General features: G+C 58.6%; 2 protein-coding genes across 3 annotated transcripts in view; one reads left to right on the top strand and one right to left on the bottom strand.

The window, feature by feature from the left end:
• Nucleotides 1-1,149, bottom strand: part of mfsd10 (major facilitator superfamily domain containing 10) — a 51,743-nt gene extending 50,594 nt beyond the window's left edge. Inside the window, exons 1-3 of one of the 2 annotated variants that reach the window (XM_048528275.2) lie at nucleotides 1,042-1,149; nucleotides 796-947; nucleotides 252-376 (exon numbers count right to left, since the gene is read on the bottom strand). The gene's annotated coding sequence lies outside the window, so the exon portion shown is untranslated. Of the gene's footprint in view, nucleotides 1-251; nucleotides 377-543; nucleotides 724-795; nucleotides 948-1,041 lie in introns of those variants that run through there. The other variant, XM_059644902.1, reaches the window with a different exon arrangement.
• Nucleotides 1,150-9,582: 8,433 nt separating this feature from the next.
• Nucleotides 9,583-16,716, top strand: part of nop14 (NOP14 nucleolar protein homolog (yeast)) — a 103,691-nt gene continuing 96,557 nt past the window's right edge. The window contains exon 1 of the mRNA XM_059644895.1: nucleotides 9,583-9,696. The gene's annotated coding sequence lies outside the window, so the exon portion shown is untranslated. The remainder of the gene's footprint in view (nucleotides 9,697-16,716) is intronic.

Raw genomic sequence — 16,716 nt, 5'->3', positions numbered from 1 at the left:
CTCAGCTTTAAGACTTACTGACCCAGTCTCAACAATCCTCTGCAAAGAACTTCACAGACCAACAACTCTCTGAAAGAGGAAATTTCTCATCTCTGTCTTGAAAGGGCGACCCCTTATTCTGAGATTATGCCATCTGGACCTAGAGTCTCCCCGAGGAGAAACAACCTATTTGAGTTGAAAGCCCTGCCCTGCGCTGGCTTCGAGGCTGGGGCACATGTAAAATCCAGTACAGGGGCCTTGCAACATCTTACCTGCCCATCTGACGTCTCACGGGGAAGCGCTAGAATGCCAGTCCATCAGCCTGTTAAGGATTTGGCCAGACAAGAACCTTGTCCCCTGCAAGTAGAGGGTCCACATCAAGTGAAGAGGCCTATAGCTTGAACAGCAAAAGATGGTGTCAGTGAAAGGAAGCTGGGAGAACTGTAAGAATTGTATAATGCTATGAAATCCAAACTCAAGTCACTGGCACCGAATAGTATGGCCAGACTGTCAAAAATCAGAACCAGAGCACGGAGAGTGGCAGAGCAGGCTTCGGGAGCTTACTTCTAAGGACGAATGTCCGATCAACCAGATTATGTTCATCCAGAGTAACATAGAAAATAGAGCAAGAGAAGACCATTTGGCCCCTCCAACCTGTTCTGCCATTCAATTCATTCAAGGTTGATCATGTAATTCAGTATCCTGCTGGGATGTCCCGCGCACAGGGAAGCTGCCGGGGGTGTCCCGGGAGACCGGGAGCTGTCCCCTCCGGGGAGATGCCGTATAGCCGAGCCCTTGGCAGCTCCCTGCCTCTACCTGCTCTCTCTCTCTCTCTCCCCCACAGGGACTGGGCGAAACTCCTTCCCTCGACCGTCCAGCTGCAAACTCTTGGCTCGCTCGCTTGGTCTCTGCTTCCCGGTCGGACTGAGTTTTGTGATCCGAGGGTTTTATTTTCTCTGCCGTGGAATCTGAAGAGGAAATGAGGAAGCAGTGTCAAATTTCACCCTTGCTTCCCAAAACACGCTGAACGCATGCGTTTGACTGCTGCAACGCGTTTCCAACCTGACGGGCTGTTTGAAAAACCTCAATGCAGTGTTTTTCATTGTAACTGTTTGTTTGGAAGAGGCACATTTTGGACTGAGCACAGATTTGAAAGTAATTTTGCAAAACTGTAACTAAAGTAGGTACAGGATGTCAAAACGTTAGCGAGTCTAAAGCTGGAGCACTCTGCTGTTCCGGTTACTACACTATAGTGAGGATGTGACAACGTAAGACAGGGTGCAGAACAGATTTTATAGGAAGATAGTAAACAGGAGCATTAGGCCATTCGGCCTTTCAAGTCTGCTGCCCCATTCAGTATGATCATGGCTGATCATCCAACTCAGTCACCTGTTCCCACTTTCTCCCCACACCCTTTGATCCTTTTCGCCCTAAGCACCAAAATCTATCTACTCGAAAACATTCAAAACTTTGGCCTCAGAGATAATACTTTCTGTAACATGCAATTCCACAGGCTCACCACTCTCTGGATGAAGAAATTTCTCCTCATCTCAGTCCCAAATGGCCTACCTTATATCCTCAGACCGTTACCCCTGGTCATCAGGAACATCCTTCCTGCATTTAAACCAAGCAGTCCTGTTAGAATTTTATAGGTTTCTGTAGGATCTCCCCAACCCCCCCAAACCTCACCCCCGCCAGTTCTTCTGAACTCCAGTGAATACAATCCTAACTGAATTCATTTCTCTTCACACATCAGTTCTACCATGGCAAGAATCTGTCTGAAAAGCTTTCATTGCACTCCCACTAGGGCCAAGACATTCTTCCTCAGATAAGGAGGCCAAACTGTCAAAATGTTGCCTAGCCTGGATCAATGCAGTTGTGAAGACAGCCTAGAAAGGGTGGAGAAAGTAGGAACTGCCGATGCTGGAGAGTCTGAGAACAACAAGGTGCGGAGCTGGACAAACACAGCTGGCCAAGCAGCAGCAGAGGAGCAGGAAAGCTGACGTTTTGGGTCGGGACCCTTCTTCAGAAAAAATATTTCAGGTAAAAAACGTCAGCCTTCTATGCTCCTCTGATGCTGCCTGGCCTCATCCAGCTCTACACCTAGAATTGTTTTACCTGGATAAGAGAAAGGCTAAGGGGGATCTGTGTACAGGGACATAGATAAGAAGACACCTTTCCACACAATGGAGAGATCAATAATCTGGGGGTGTAGCTTTAAGATAAGGGGCAGGAAATTTATAGAGGATTTGAGAAAAGATACATTTACTCTGAAGGTGAGAGGTATCACAAATCCACAACATTTTGAAAGTATTTAGATGAACACTTGAAGTGCAAAGCTACAGACCAAGTGTTAGAAAATAGTATTGAAATAAATTGGTACTTGATCAGCAATACAATGGGTCAAAAGGCCTCTTTCTGTGCTGTAAAACTCTGTGACTAGCATGTGGGATTAAAATGAATGCAGTTGATTTTGTTAAAATGCATTTCATGCATTTCAGGAAAGGCAAAACCTCATGAGGCTGGGAGTCACCAAATTACCTAGAATTGGCAGCATGGGAACAAGCTTTTGGGTCTCACTGCTCCAAGTTTGTTTATGCCTGGGCCTCTTCATGTCCCAAACAGGTGTCATATTGGACTCCAACAAATACTTTTTCTCTGTGTACAGGTTTCTTTTATACTCATTCAGGAGAGATGAGTGCCACTGGCTAGGCCAGCATTTATTGTCCATCCTAACTGCCCTTGAGAAGGTGGTGATAACCTGGAACAGCAGCATTCTGTGTGACATACAGACAACCATAGCGCTGCTGGGGAGGGAGTTCCAGCATTTTGATGCAGTGACAGTGAAGGAACGGTGATACAGTTCCAAAGTTAAGACAATATGTGGCTTGTGGGAGGAACATGCAAATGATGGTGTTTCCAAGCTCCTGCCACACTTGTCCTTCTGGAGATCATTTGTTTGTAAAGGGCTGTATAAGAGGCCTTCGCAAGTTACTTCAGTGCACCTTGTTGATGGTGTTGCCGTCCTGGGTCAGTGAAAAAGGGAGTGACTGTTCAAAATGATGGATGACCTGCCCAGCGAGGGACTGTTTTGTCCTGGATTGTGCCTGTTGAGTTTCTGCGGCACTTTGTATTTATTTTACTCCCCCCCGACCCTGCCACTACTTTTCATTTTGTCCAAACAATTTATTATCTTCTTCAGTCATGAGTCCATCAAGCTTCCCTTCAAATGCATCTGTTATTCATCACAACTCCCTGTACCAGCAAGATCAACATTCTCTTGGCGGGAGGCGGGGATGGAGGGGGGAAGATGTTTCCCATAGAATGGCTTCGTAGAATCCCTACAGTGCGAAGCAGGCTTTTGGCCAATCAAGTCCACACCGACCCAGACCAGCCCTGTCATCCTGCAATCCACATGGCTAATCCACCTAGCCAGCACATCCCTGGACACTATGGGTAATTTAGGACGCCCAATCTACCTGACCTGCACATCTTTGGACTGTGGGAGGAAACCAGAGCACTCAAAGGAAACCCATACAGACACAGAAGAATGTGCAAACACCACACAGACAGTAACCCAAAGGTGGAATCAAACCCGGGTCCCCAGTGCTGTGAGGCAGCAGTGCCAACCACACAGCCACTGTGCTGCCCCAAGTCACCTTGGAGTTTTAGTGACTATCGTATATTTTGCTCTTTGTTTTGGCCTCACACACCTTGTCTATGACTTTCCATTCATAGGGAACATTTAAGAAGTATCTAGACAAGCACTTAAAATGCCAGGGCATAGTAACTGGACGAGTTGCAGGTAGATGGGATTAGTATAGTTTGGTATTCATTGCTCAGCATGGACATGGTGGGCTGAAGGGCCTGTTTCTACATTGTAGACTCTGACTCCATCAGGTTAGCCAAGGAAGCTGATACAATACAACTGATAAACACTTGAAGGTGAAATATTTACAAGGCCATGGGCAAAGAATAGAAGAGGAGGATGAGTTGCATAGCTCTTTTGGAGATGCAAATGAGCTTCTTTGTTGAAGAACTTTCAGTGTAGTAACCTATGATTCTAGATTGAAAATACAATCTGAGTGTAGGGGAGAGAGAGATAATGGGAACTGCAGATGCTGGAGAATTCCAAGATAATAAAATGTGAGGCTGGATGAACACAGCAGGCCAAGCAGCATCTCAGGAGCACAAAAGCTGACGTTTCGGGCCTAGACCCTTCAAAACGTCAGCTTTTGTGCTCCTGAGATGCTGCTTGGCCTGCTGTGTTCATCCAGCCTCACATTTTACAATCTGAGTGTAGCTTTTTGTTTATGTGACTCAGCTTCTTGCTGGTTAATCACTGCAGAAGCAGAATCCAAGTGGTTAAATTATCTTAGTGACCCTATATTCTCTCCTCAGCAACCTTTGTCCCCCTCCATCCACACATCAATGAATACCAGTCATGTCTGGACATTGAGCAGATTTTCCACCACCTCCCACCTCCACGCTTACTTCTCCAACCGTGAGCCTAACTCTCCCTCCACTGATCCCTTCTTCCGCCTCCAACACAAGTCCTCCTCCTGGGTGCCACCCCAGGCCTCCTACCCTCCCTCGACCTCTTCACCTCCATTTCCTACCTATTAACCTCATTCTGCCTCCTTGACCTATCCGTCCTCCCCGGACTGACCTATCCCTTCCCTATCTCCCCACCCATACTCTCCTCTCCACCTATCTTCTTCTTTATCCGTCTTCAGTCTACCTCCCCCTCTCTCTCTATTTATTTCAGAACCGTCTCCCCATTCCCCTTTTCTGATGAAGGGTCTAGGCCCGAAACGTCAGCTTTTGTGCTCCTAAGATGCTGCTTGGCCTGCTGTGTTCATCCAGCTCCACACTGTGTCATCCCATAATGCCAAACTGAGATTTCTGGCAACCAAACATTTGTTTTTACTATCAGAGATAATGGGAACTGCAGATGCTGGAGAATCCAAGATAATAAAATGTGAGGCTGGATGAACACAGCAGACCAAGCAGCATCTCAGGAGCACAAAAGCTGACGTTTCGGGCCTAGACCCTTCATCAGAGAGGGGGATGGGGAGAGGGAACTGGAATAAATAGGGAGAGAGGGGGAGGCGGACCAAAGATGGAGGGTAAAGAAGATAGGTGGAGAGAGTATAGGTGGGGAGGTAGGGAGGGGATAGGTCAGTCCAGGGAAGACGGACAGGTCAAGGAGGTGGGATGAGGTTAGTAGGTGGATGGCGGTGCGGCTTGGGGTGGGAGGAAGGGATGGGTGAGAGGAAGAACCGGTTAGGGAGGCAGAGACAGGTTGGACTGGTTTTGGGATGCAGTGGGTGGGGGGAAGAGCTGGGCTGGTTGTGTGGTGCAGTGGGGGGAGGGGACGAACTGGGCTGGTTTAGGGATGCAGTAGGGGAAAGGGAGATTTTGAAACTGGTGAAATCCACATTGATACCATTGGGCTGCAGGGTTCTCAAGCGGAATATGAGTTACTGTTCCTGCAACCTACGGGTGGCATCATTGTGGCACTGCAGGAGGCCCAGGATGGACATGTCATCTGAGGAATGGGAGGGGGAGTTGAAATGGTTCGTGACTGGGAGGTGCAGTTGTTTATTGCGAACCAAGCGGAGGTGTTCTGCAAAGCGGTCTCCAAGCCTCCGCTTGGTTTCCCCAATGTAGAGGAGGCCACAACGGGAACAGCGGATGCAGTACACCACATTGGCAGATGTGCAGGTGAACATCTGCCTGATGTGGTAAGTCTTCTTGGGGCCTGGGATGGGGGTGAGGGAGGAGGTGCGGGGGCAAGTGTAGCATTTCCTGCGGTTGCAGGGGAAAGTGCCGGGTATGGTGGTGTTGGAGGAGAGTGTGGAGTGGATAAGGGAGTCACGGAGAGAGTTGCCCCTCCGGAAAGCAGACAAGAGCGGGGATGAAAATGTCTTTGGTGGTGGGGTCATAGTGCAGATGGCGGAAGTGTCAGAGGATGATGCTTTGGATCCAGAGGTTGGTAGGGTGGTACGTGAGGACGAGGGAGATGACTGTATCGGCACTGCCTCCTGCTCCCACGAGGAGCTCCAACAGTTCATCCACCTCACCAACACCTTCCACCCCAACCTCAAGTTCACCTGGACCATCTCCAACACATCCCTCACCTTCCTGGATCTCTCTGTCTCTATCTTAGGCAAACACCTAGAAACCGATATCCATTTCAAGCCCACCGACTCCCACAGCTACCTAGCATACACCTCCTCCACCCACCTTCCTGCAAAAATTCATCCCCTTTTCCCAATTCCTTCACCACTGCCGCACGTGCTCCCAGGTTGAGGCATTCCACTCCTGTACATCTCAGAAGTCTCATTTTTCAAGGACCGCAACTTTCCCCCAGCAGTGGCCGAGAATAGCCTCAACCATGTCTCCCCCATTTCCTGCAACTCATCCTTAACACCCCGTACCCGCAATAACCACCAAAAGAGAATCCGCCTCATCCTCACGTACCACCCCACCAACCTCCGCATCCAACGCATCATCATCCGACACTTCCACCATCTGCAATCAGACCCCACCAAAGACATTTTTCCGTCCCCACTCTTGTCAGAAACCAAACAGAGCCTTGGGGACTGCTTTGCAGAACACCTAAGCTCAGTTCGCAATAAACAACTGCACCTCCTAGTCGCAAACCATTTCAACTCCCCCTTCCATTCCTCAGACAACATGTCCATCCTGGGCCTCCTGCAGTGCCACAAGGATGCAGGAACAGCAACTCATATTCTGCTTGGGAACCCTGCAGCCCACAGGTATCAATGTGAATTTCACAAGCTTCAAAATCTCCCCTCCCCCTACTGCATCCCAAAACAAAATAATAAAGTGTGGAGCTGGATGAACACAGCAGGCCAAGCAGCATCTTAGAAAAGCTTTTCTGATGAAGGGTCGAGGCCTGAAACATCAGCTTTTGTGCTCCTAAGATGCTGCTTGGCCTGCTGTGTTCATCCAGCTCCACACTTTGTTATCTTGGATTCTCCAGCATCTGCAGTTCCCATTATCTCCTCTCGCATCCCAAAACCAGCATAACTCGTTCCCGCCTCCCTAACCCGTTCTTCCTCTCACCTATCCCCCTTCCCACCTCAAACCACACCCCCATTTCCTTCCTCCAAACCTCATCCGACCCCCTTGACCTGTCCGTCGTCCCCGACTGACCTATCCCCTTCCTGCCTCCCCAAGTATACTCACCTCTACTGGTTCCATCCCCGCCTCTTTAACTTGTCTGTCTCCTCTCCACCTCTCTTCTCCTCTATCCATCGTCGATCCGCCTCCCCCTCTCTCCCTATTTATTTCAGAACCCTCTCCCCATTCCCCTTTTCTGATGAAGGGTCTAGGCCAAAACGCTAGCTTTTGTGCTCCTAAGTTGCTGCTTGGCCTGCTGTGTTCATCCAGCTCTACACTGTGTCATCTCATAATGCCAAACTTTGATTTCTGGCAACCAAACATTTGTTTTTACTCATCACCGTTCATTACTTTTAGAATTAGACTTATTGTCATGTATACTCAAGTACAGGGATACATGAGTACAGCAAAAGTGTAGAAAGTCGCCATTTCTAGCACCTTTTTAGGTACAAAATGTTAGTTATAAATTAGAAAAATAAAGAAATAAAGTAGAAATTCAACCTAAATACCTTCATCTTTCTATATGTTGATGCTGCTAAGGGTCCTATATTTACTGTATATTTCCCTCCTGCATTAGATCTTCCAAAATGCATCACCTTCCATTTGTCCCAATTAACCCCCATCTGCCATTTCTCTGCCCAACTGTCCAGCCTCTCTATATCCTGGGTTACACTCTGGCAGTACTCCTCACTATCCACAGCTCCCCCAACCTTTGTATCATCTGCAAACTTATTAATCAAGCCAGCTGTACCCTCCTCCAAATTATTTATATATGTTACAAACAACAGGGATCCCGGCATTGATCTAGCCACAGACTTCCACAGTTACTGTCTGTCTTCTGTGACTGAGCCAGTTCTGTATTCACCTTCCAGCCCACCGTGGATCCCATGTGACTTTACCTTCTTTATCAGCATGCCCTCAGGGGTCTTGTCAAAGGCCTTGCTGGAGTCCATTTGGTTAACATCTACTGCCATGCCTTCACCAATCATCTTTGTCACTTCCACAAAAAAAACCTCAATCAGGTTTGTGTGACATGACCTTCCCTGCACAAAGCTATGCTGCCATCGTTAATAAATTTGTATATTTCCAAATGTGAGGAAATCTTACCCCAGGGATCTTCACTGATAATTTCGCTACCCTTGAGAAAATGCTCACCAGCCTGTAATTTCCCGGATTATCCCTTTTGCCCTTCTTAAATGAAGGAACAACGTTTAAGTCGTCACTGTAGAAAACATCATGACAACTTGAGAAGGTCAAGCTCACACAAACAGCAATGTGATCAAAACCTGATATCTGTTTTACAGTGACAGAATGTTTCTGTTCTTTCCTACCAACCACTTTTTTCCTCATATTCCTAATACTTTGGAACAATTCAAGATTCTGTTTGTTTGAGTGGATCAATAAAGTCTGTAAACCAAAATGCAGCATTTTGAGGGGAGGACTCAATACATAAGCTTTGTAATAACTCAGCATTTCTCTAATTATGGCTTCTTTTGCACCTGGTTTTATGTGCTGCAGCGTTGGTTATGTGTCTTTAGCTGCCTAGGTGCTAAACCCATTTTGTTTTTGGAAAATTCCTTTTAAATCTATTTCTTTGACTAAGATTTTGGTCATCATCAATTCACCGACAACCCGTCTAAAACATCTTCCAAACTAGTAGAAGATCGTGGTCAGCAGATACACGGAAACACCACAACCTACAAGTTCTCCCTCAGGCACTGCACAATCCTATACCACCGTTCTTTCAGTGTTGCTGGTCAAAACCCTGGGATTCCCTCTCGAACGACACTGTGGGTCTACCCACTGCACATGGTTTAAGAAGGCAGATCATCACCAGCTTCTCAGGGCAATAAATGGTAGTCCAGCCAGAGAGACAGTATCCCATAGGTTAATATATATAAAATATATATATATAAATCTATCTTACCATCTTATATGGTTGAATTACAACAGTGTTTGACAGTGCTCCGAGAAAATGCGTTTTTGGACGTTTAACGAAAGTTAAAAGTGTTATAGAGAGACAGGGTATTGTTGCTGTGCAAGCGGGGAGCTCACAAACCACTTTAAGCGACATAATAAATGTGAGGCTGGATGAACACAGCAGGCCAAGCAGCATCTCAGGAGCACAAAAGCTGACGTTTCGGGCCTAGACCCTTCATCAGAGAGGGGGATGGGGAGAGGGAACTGGAATAAATGGATTTATTCCAGTTCCCTCCCCCACTCCCCCATCCCCCTCTCTGATGAAGGGTCTAGGCCCGAAACGTCAGCTTTTGTGCTCCTGAGATGCTGCTGGGCCTGCTGTGTTCATCCAGCCTCACATTTTATTATCTTGGAATCTCCAGCATCTGCAGTTCCCATTATCTCTGATACCACTTTAAGCGACAGCCGGCTTTATTCTCGCCAGCATCAAAGATGGCAGCCTTCGATTCGGCACAACCCGCGAGCGGAAACCCTGGCGCGGTGATGTCACGTCGCTCCGGGGTTGTGACCTTTGACACGAGGCCGGTTTGGGCCTGGAGCGTGGTTGTGTCGGGTCTCCGGGAGCGGGCTGTCTCCCTGGAAACGGTGAGTGAGCGAACCCCGGGCTCCCCGCCCCCCACCCCCCACCAGCCCCAGCCCCAGCCCGACCCTGACCACCCCCCACCACCAACCTCATCCCCACTTCACCCACCCCACCCCAATTCAACCCACTCCGACCACTCCCCACGTCCCCACTTCAACCCCCCCACCACTTCAACCCCCCCACCACTTCAACCCCCCCCAACTTCACCCCCCCCACTTCAACCCCCCCACCCCTTCAACCCCCCCACCCCTTCAACCCCCCACCACTTCAACCCCCCCCAACTTCACCCCCCCAACTTCACCCCCCCCACTTCACCCACCCCACTTCACCCCCCGCCCCCCCACTTTCACCCCCCCGCCCCCCCACTTTCACCCCCCCCGCCCCCCCACTTTCACCCCCCCCCGCCCCCCCACTTTCACCCCCCCCCGCCCCCCCACTTTCGCCCCCCCACTTTCACCCCCCCGCCCCCCCACTTTCACCCCCCCCCCGCCCCCCCACTTTCACCCCCCCCCGCCCCCCCACTTCACCCCCCCGCCCCCCCACTTCACCCCCCCCCGCCCCCCCACTTCACCCCCCCCCGCCCCCCCACTTCACCCCCCCCCGCCCCCCCACTTCACCCCCCCCCGCCCCCCCACTTCACCCCCCCACGTCACCCCACCACGTCACCCCCCCACCACGTCACCCCCCCACCACGTCACCCCCCCACCACTTCACCCCCCCACCACTTCACCCCCCACCACTTCACCCCCCACCATTCCCCACTTCACCCCCCACCATTCCCCACTTCACCCCCACACCCACCACTTCACCCCGCTTTCACCCCCCCCCACTTTCACCCCCCCCGCCCCCCCACTTTCACCCCCCCCCGCCCCCCACTTTCACCCCCCCCGCCCCCCCACTTTCACCCCCCCCCCGCCCCCCCACTTTCACCCCCCCCGCCCCCCCACTTTCACCCCCCCGCCCCCCACTTTCCACCCCCCCGCCCCCCCACTTTCACCCCCCCCGCCCCCCCACTTTCACCCCCCCACTTTCACCCCCCCCACTTTCACCCCCCCCGCCCCCCCACTTTCACCCCCCCCGCCCCCCCCACTTTCACCCCCCCCCGCCCCCCCCACTTTCACCCCCCCGCCCCCCCACTTTCACCCCCCCCCGCCCCCCCACTTTCACCCCCCCCGCCCCCCCACTTTCACCCCCCCGCCCCCCCACTTTCACCCCCCCGCCCCCCCACTTTCACCCCCCCCACTTTCACCCCCCCCCCACTTTCACCCCCCCCCCACTTTCACCCCCCCACTTTCACCCCCCCCCACTTTCACCCCCCCCGCCCCCCCCACTTTCACCCCCCCCCGCCCCCCCCACTTTCACCCCCCCCCGCCCCCCCACTTTCACCCCCCCCGCCCCCCCACTTTCACCCCCCCCCGCCCCCCCACTTTCACCCCCCCGCCCCCCCCACTTTCACCACCCCCCCACTTTCACCCCCCCCGCCCCCCCCACTTTCACCCCCCCCGCCCCCCCACTTTCACCCCCCCCGCCCCCCCACTTTCACCCCCCCCGCGCCCCCACTTTCACCCCCCCCGCCCTCCCACTTTCACCCCCCCCGCCCTCCACTTTCACCCCCCCCGCCCTCCCACTTTCACCCCCCCCGCCCTCCCACTTTCACCCGCCCCGCCCCCCCACTTTCACCCCCCCGCCCCCCCACTTTCACCCCCCCGCTTTCACCCCCCCCGCCCCCCACTTTCACCCCCCCCGCCCCCCCACTTTCACCCCCCCCCGCCCCCCCACTTTCACCCCCCCACTTTCACCCCCCCACTTTCACCCCCCCACTTTCACCCCCCCACTTTCACCCCCCCGCCCTCCCGCTTTCACCCCCCCTCCCTCCCGCTTTCACCCCCCCTCCCTCCCGCTTTCACCCCCCCCTCCCTCCCTCCCGCTTTCACCCCCCTCCCTCCCTCCCTCCCGCTTTCACTCCCCCCCTCCCTCCCTCCCGCTTTCACCCCCCCTCCCTCCCTCCCGCTTTCACCCCCCCTCCCTCCCTCCCTCCCGCTTTCACCCCCCCCTCCCGCTTTCACCCCCCCCTCCCTCCCTCCCTCCCGCTTTCACCCCCCCTCCCTCCCGCTTTCACCCCCCCTCCCTCCCCCCCTCCCGCTTTCACCCCCCCCTCCCGCTTTCACCCCCCCCTCCCGCTTTCACCCCCCCCTCCCTCCCTCCCTCCCTCCCGCTTTCACCCCCCTCCCTCCCTCCCGCTTTCACCCCCCTCCCTCCCTCCCGCTTTCACCCCCCCCCTCCCTCCCTCCCGCTTTCACCCCCCCCTCCCTCCCTCCCTCCCGCTTTCACCCCCCCCTCCCTCCCTCCCGCTTTCACCCCCCCTCCCCCTCCCGCTTTCACTCCCCCCCTCCCTCCCTCCCTCCCTCCCTCCCTCCCTCCCGCTTTCACCCCCCCTCCCTCCCTCCCGCTTTCACCCCCCCTCCCTCCCTCCCGCTTTCACCCCCCCTCCCTCCCTCCCGCTTTCACCCTCCCCTCCCTCCCTCCCTCCCGCTTTCACCCACCCCTCCCTCCCTCCCGCTTTCACCCCCCCCTCCCGCTTTCACCCCCCCCCCTCCCTCCCGCTTTCACCCCCCCCTCCCTCCCTCCCTCCCGCTTTCACCCCCCCCCTCCCGCTTTCACCCCCCCCCTCCCTCCCGCTTTCACCCCCCCCTCCCTCCTCCCGCTTTCACCCCCCCCTCCCGCTTTCACCCCCCCCCTCCCTCCCGCTTTCACCCCCCCCCTCCCTCCCGCTTTCACCCCCCCCTCCCTCCCGCTTTCACCCCCCCCTCCCTCCCTCCCGCTTTCACCCCCCCCTCCCTCCCGCTTTCACCCCCCCCCTCCCGCTTTCACCCCCCCCCCCTCCCTCCCGCTTTCACCCCCCCTCCCTCCCGCTTTCACCCCCCCCTCCCTCCCGCTTTCACCCCCCCTCCCTCCCGCTTTCACCCCCCCCTCCCTCCCTCCCGCTTTCACCCCCCCCTCCCTCCCTCCCGCTTTCACCCCCCCCTCCCTCCCTCCCGCTTTCAACCCCCCTCCCTCCCTCCCGCTTTCACCCCCCCCCCCTCCCGCTTTCACCCCCCCCTCCCTCCCGCTTTCACCCCCCCCTCCCTCCCTCCCTCCCGCTTTCACCCCCCCCCCTCCCTCCCTCCCGCTTTCACCCCCCCCCCCTCCCTCCCGCTTTCACCCCCCCCCCCTCCCTCCCGCTTTCACCCCCCCCCCCCTCCCGCTTTCACCCCCCCCCCCCTCCCGCTTTCACCCCCACCTCCCTCCCTCCCCCCCTCCCCCCATCCCCCCCTCCCCCCCTCCCTCCCTCCCTCCCCCCCCCCTCCCTCCCCCCCTCCCTCCCTCCCTCCTCCCCCCCTCCCTCCCTCCCTCCTCCCCCCTCCCTCCTCCCCCCCTCCCTCCCTCCCTCCCCCCCTCCCTCCCTCCCTCCCCCCCTCCCTCCCTCCCGCTTTCACCCCCCCCTCCCTCCCGCTTTCACCCCCCCCCTCCCTCCCGCTTTCACCCCCCCCCTCCCTCCCGCTTTCACCCCCCCCCTCCCTCCCGCTTTCACCCCCCCCCTCCCTCCCGCTTTCACCCCCCCCCTCCCTCCCGCTTTCACCCCCCCCTCCCTCCCGCTTTCACCCCCCCCTCCCTCCGCTTTCACCCCCCCCCCCTCCCTCCCGCTTTCACCCCCCCCTCCCTCCCGCTTTCACCCCCCCCCTCCCTCCCGCTTTCACCCCCCCCCTCCCTCCCGCTTTCAACCCCCCCCCCCTCCCGCTTTCACCCCCCCCTCCCTCCCGCTTTCACCCCCCCCTCCCTCCCGCTTTCACCCCCCCCCTCCCTCCCGCTTTCACCCCCCCCTCCCTCCCTCCCTCCCTCCCTCCCGCTTTCACCCCTCCCTCCCTCCCGCTTTCACCCCTCCCTCCCTCCCTCCCTCCCTCCCTCCCGCTTTCACCCTCCCTCCCGCTTTCACCCTCCCTCCCTCCCTCCCTCCCTCCCTCCCGCTTTCACCCCCCCCCCCGCTTTCACCCCCCCCCTCCCGCTTTCACCCCCCCCCCGCTTTCACCCCCCCTCCCGCTTTCACCCCCCCCTCCCGCTTTCACCCCCCCCCTCCCGCTTTCACCCCCCCCCTCCCGCTTTCACCCCCCCCCCTCCCGCTTTCACCCCCCCCCCTCCCGCTTTCACACCCCCCCCCTCCCGCTTTCACCCCCCCCTCCCGCTTTCACCCCCCCCTCCCGCTTTCACCCCCCCCTCCCGCTTTCACCCCCCCCCCTCCCGCTTTCACCCCCCCCTCCCGCTTTCACCCCCCCCCTCCCGCTTTCACCCCCCCCTCCCGCTTCACCCCCCCCCTCCCGCTTTCACCCCCCCCCTCCCGCTTTCACCCCCCCCTCCCGCTTTCACCCCCCCCCTCCCGCTTTCACCCCCCCCCCTCCCGCTTTCACCCCCCCCCTCCCGCTTTCACCCCCCCCCTCCCGCTTTCACCCCCCCCCCTCCCGCTTTCACCCCCCCCCTCCCGCTTTCACCCCCCCCCCTCCCGCTTTCACCCCCCCCCTCCCGCTTACACCCCCCCCTCCGCTTTCACCCCCCCCTCCCTCCCTCCTCCCTCCCTCCCTCCCGCTTTCACCCCTCCCTCCCTCCCTCCCTCCCTCCCGCTTTCACCCCCCCCTCCCTCCCTCCCGCCCGCCCTCCCTCCCTCCCGCCCTCCCGCCGCCCTCCCTCCCTCCCGCCCGCCCTCCCGCCCGCCCTCCCGCCCGCCCTCCCGCCCTCCCGCCCTCCCTCCCGCCCTCCCTCCGCCTCCCCTCCCTCCCGCCCTCCCGCCCTCCCGCCCTCCCGCCCTCCCGCCTCCCGCCCTCCCCCTCCCTCCCTCCCTCCCTCCCTCCCTCCCTCCCACTTTCACCCCCGCCCTCCCTCCACTTTCACCCCCGCCCTCCCTCCCACTTTCACCCCGCCCTCCCTCCCACTTTCACCCCCGCCCTCCCTCCCACTTTCACCCCCGCCCTCCCTCCCACTTTCACCCCCGCCCTCCCTCCCACTTTCACCCCCGCCCTCCCTCCCACTTTCACCCCCGCCCTCCCTCCCACTTTCACCCCCGCCCTCCCTCCCACTTTCACCCCCGCCCTCCCTCCCACTTTCACCCCCGCCCTCCCTCCCACTTTCACCCCCTCCCTCCCTCCCACTTTCACCCCCTCCCTCCCTCCCACTTTCACCCCCTCCCTCCCTCCCACTTTCACCCCCTCCCTCCCTCCCTCCCTCCCACTTTCACCCCCTCCCTCTCCCCCTCCCACTTTCACCCCCTCCCTCCCTCCCTCCCACTTTCACCCCCTCCCTCCCTCCACTTTCACCCCCTCCCTCCCTCCCTCCCACTTTCACCCCCTCCCTCCCTCCCACTTTCACCCCCTCCCTCCCTCCCACTTTCACCCCCTCCCTCCCTCCCACTTTCACCCCCTCCCTCCCTCCCTCCCTCTTTCACCCCTCCCTCCCTCTTTCACCCCCTCCCTCCCTCCCTCCCTCTTTCACCCCCTCCCTCCCTCCCTCCCTCTTTCACCCCCTCCCTCCCTCCCACTTTCACCCCCTCCCTCCCTCCCACTTTCACCCCCTCCCTCCCTCCCACTTTCACCCCCTCCCTCCCTCCCTCCCTCCCACTTTCACCCCCTCCCTCCCTCCCTCCCTCTTTCACCCCTCCCTCCCTCCCTCCCTCTTTCACCCCCTCCCTCCCTCCCTCCCTCTTTCACCCCCTCCTCCCTCCCACTTTCACCCCCTCCCTCCCTCCCACTTTCACCCCCCTCCCTCCCTCCCGCTTTCACTCCCCCCCTCCCTCCCTCCCCCCCTCCCTCCCTCCCGCTTTCACCCCCCCTCCCTCCCTCCCGCTTTCACCCCCCCCTCCCTCCCGCTTTCACCCCCCCCTCCCTCCCTCCCGCTTTCACCCCCCCTCCCGCTTTCACCCCCCCCTCCCTCCCTCCCTCCCGCTTTCACCCCCCTCCCTCCCGCTTTCACCCCCCCTCCCTCCCTCCCTCCCGCTTTCACCCCCCCCTCCCGCTTTCACCCCCCCCCTCCCTCCCTCCCGCTTTCACCCCCCTCCCTCCCTCCCGCTTTCACCCCCTCCCTCCCTCCCTCCCGCTTTCACCCCCCTCCCTCCCTCCCTCCCGCTTTCACCCCCCTCCCTCCCTCCCGCTTTCACCCCCCCCTCCCTCCCTCCCGCTTTCACCCCCCCCTCCCTCCCTCCCTCCCGCTTTCACCCCCCCCCCCTCCCTCCCGCTTTCACCCCCCCTCCCTCCCTCCCGCTTTCGCTTTCACCCCCCCTCCCTCCCTCCCGCTTTCACTCCCCCCCTCCCTCCCTCCCTCCCTCCCTCCCGCTTTCACCCCCCCTCCCTCCCTCCCGCTTTCACCCCCCCTCCCTCCCTCCCGCTTTCACCCTCCCCTCCCTCCCTCCCTCCCGCTTTCACCCACCCCTCCCTCCCTCCCGCTTTCACCCCCCCCTCCCGCTTTCACCCCCCCCCCTCCCTCCCGCTTTCACCCCCCCCTCCCTCCCTCCCTCCCGCTTTCACCCCCCCCTCCCGCTTTCACCCCCCCCCCTCCCTCCCGCTTTCACCCCCCCCCCTCCCTCCCGCTTTCACCCCCCCCTCCCTCCCTCCCGCTTTCACCCCCCCCTCCCTCCCGCTTTCACCCCCCCCCTCCCGCTTTCACCCCCCCCCTCCCGCTTTCACCCCCCCCCTCCCTCCCGCTTTCACCCCCCCCTCCCTCCCGCTTTCACCCCCCCTCCCTCCCTCCCGCTTTCACCCCCCCCTCCCTCCCTCCCGCTTTCACCCCCCCCTCCCTCCCTCCCGCTTTCACCCCCCCCTCCCTCCCGCTTTCACCCCCCCTCCCTCCCTCCCTCCCGCTTTCACCCCCCCCCTCCCTCCCTCCCGCTTTCACCCCCCCCTCCCTCCTCCCGCTTTCACCCCCCCTCCCTCCCTCCCGCTTTCACCCCCCCTCCCTCCCTCCCTCCCGCTTTCACCCCCACCTCCCTCCCTCCCCCCCTCCCC

Source organism: Stegostoma tigrinum, chromosome 3, assembly GCF_030684315.1.
Source record: "Stegostoma tigrinum isolate sSteTig4 chromosome 3, sSteTig4.hap1, whole genome shotgun sequence".
Lineage (NCBI taxonomy): Eukaryota > Metazoa > Chordata > Chondrichthyes > Orectolobiformes > Stegostomatidae > Stegostoma > Stegostoma tigrinum.
The sequence above is the reverse complement of the archived record's forward strand: the minus strand, read 5'-3'. Positions and strand labels throughout refer to the sequence as shown.